The sequence below is a fragment of the Cyprinodon variegatus genome, unplaced genomic scaffold (genome assembly GCF_000732505.1).
Source record: "Cyprinodon variegatus isolate N-32 unplaced genomic scaffold, C_variegatus-1.0 Scaffold739, whole genome shotgun sequence".
NCBI classification, from domain to species: Eukaryota; Metazoa; Chordata; class Actinopteri; order Cyprinodontiformes; family Cyprinodontidae; genus Cyprinodon; species Cyprinodon variegatus.
This window is the reverse complement of record NW_015151192.1, coordinates 405187-407745: the sequence shown is the minus strand read 5'-3', so window position 1 is coordinate 407745 and position 2559 is coordinate 405187.

The following is a 2559-nucleotide window of genomic DNA, read 5'->3' as shown; positions in this document are numbered from 1 at the left end:
AACAGCGCTGCATTTATGTCCTTCACCTGCGTTTCCTCCACTTGGTTTGCCATCATGATGGTGCGATCATGAACAGTTCTTGCCGACAGAGGCATGTCTTTTATCCGTTTGATTATCTTGTCTTTGTTCGGAAGATCATCAAAAAGTTCATTGGCTACATCCAGCATGAACGTTTTAGCATACTCGCCATCTGTGAATGGTTTTCCGTTCCTCACTATTGCTAAAGATCCAGCAAAGCTAGCGGAATTATAGTCACCTTGTCGGGTCCATACGCGGAGCTGCTGCTGGCTAGCCTGCACGCTGCTCAGTAGCTCTTGGCACGCTTTCTTCCGGCTGTCCCCCGCCGGGTACTTTGACGCAAAGGTAGCATGGCGTGTGTCGAAGTGCCGCTTTACATTCGACCGTTTCATCGATGCAATTTTGTCATTGCAAATAAGACACACCGCAGAACCTGCTCTCTCCACAAAGGCAAATTCTTCGGTCCATTCGTCCTGAAATGTACGATACTCCTCGTCTTTTTTTCTTTTTGCCATCTTCTTCGTTGAAGGGTTAGCTGTGAGCTACTGCCCGAGCAGACTGATTCAAAAGGGGGTTTACCCAGCAACAGCCAACGTAGGCTATTATTATCCAATTAAAATAATGGACTGCTCCTGCAGCCAATAGCAACCCTGAACAGGACATGAGCAGCGGAATACCGATGCATGGATTAAAACAGATTTTATTCTATCCAAATTAAATATTTTGTTTTGTCTGCGAGCCAGATGATATCATCAAAAGAGCCACAAGTGGCTCGCGAGCCATACGTTCCCGACCCCTGATTTAGAGCCTACAATTAAATTCTGTGTGGTTTATAACCGCCATCTGAAAAATGGCAAAAAGGCTAAAAAATTATCTGAGCAGGTAAGAGTTTGGCCTTCCAGCACTAAAATAACCCTAAACCTGCAGCCAGAATGGCAATAATGGTACTTTGGATTAAAATGTACTTATATTTTAGAGGGGCCCAAATAAAGGCCAGAACAATGCATCATTTAAACTAATGCTCATCCAATCCAATTTTGGAAGACATACAATAAATGACTAAATACTGGAACTAAAAGCTGAACATTCTTGTATGGAGTGACAGTTGTTACCTGACTCAATAGATCCTAATAAAAAATAAATGCAGCAGAAAGAATGAAGAAAAGCAACAACGTAAGAAAAAGACACAACTTTCACACTTCAATAATTCATTTAATCTCCAGAGGGTTGCACTGACTTTGTCTTTGTCATACACTGCACATGATAACACACGAAAACACCTTGCAATGTACAAAGTCGTGCAACATCTAGTCCGGCTTCCCGCGCTGCGTACAGTCACTGTTCCATAACGGCTGTCCGATGCTGTTGCACTGACGCGGTTAGACGCTTCAAATCAGCAATTTCCTCTGCAGTCATCGCAGCTCCAGCTCAGCGCTTGGAAGAGTTTGTCCAAAAAAAAATCACATTTCAGCATTTTGAAAACAAATTACACAAAATATAGAAAAAAAGACAAATCATCTTTCATAAACAAATCCAAAAGGCAGTCGATTAAATGATTATTAAAAAATAAACAGGCAACTAGTTTTTACAAAATGGCTTTCGTATCTCAACGTTTTTGTCATCTTTTTCAGTACAGCATATAATTGGAACTGAAAGTGACAGAAAAAAGCACTCAAAGATTGGTCTGACACCGGCTCAACACCTCGGTTGTGTAAACGAGTCATTTGTAATCAATAAATAACACTGGACAGTTTCAATATGATGACTTAAGATTTTCAGAATAATTACAGTTTTCAACATCTTTTACACTGCCATAGGTGCGATAGGACATCATCACATTTAAGTTTAAAACCACCAATGTAATAAACCCGTTTTTACATCTGTATTTATATATGATTTATGATTAAGGTTAGATATTACATTTTACCAGCACATTTTATACAATATCATAAATAAAATATATTTTCATCAAATTAATTTGAAAAAAAAAATGCATGTAAACACTCAAAATCTCAACGCACACACGCACATATGCAAATGTTTTTTTTTTTTCTATTAAGTTTGCTTCATTGTAAAGTGCAAGGCAAGATACAGTAAACTTTGAAATGTACGACACGCAACAACCTTCGCGTCTGAAGCGCATCAAAAGCTTGCACACACCGCATTCGTAAAACGCACTCACACCTGCACGCGCTTCCTAAACCCAAAACACAGACTTGGCACAACAACCACTAAAGCCTCTAAGGTTTTGAGCGTGTAGCTGGCACACTATGGATACAGTAGCACAATCCTACCACAGCTGAACATCTACAGCGCCTCACAGTGACTACATCCCATCAGGGGTTAAGTCTGAAGAATCAGAAGAAATAAAAGATTTCAAGTCACATTTTTTTTTTTTTCTCCAAAAACTATAAAATGCTAGTAGCATGGATAATAAATGAGATTTGTTTGCTTAAAACACAAAACATAGCAGTTCAAGCTAGCTTTTTGAATCCAGAAATCAGTAAAATAAACTAAAAACCATGAATCGGCTAATTTTGC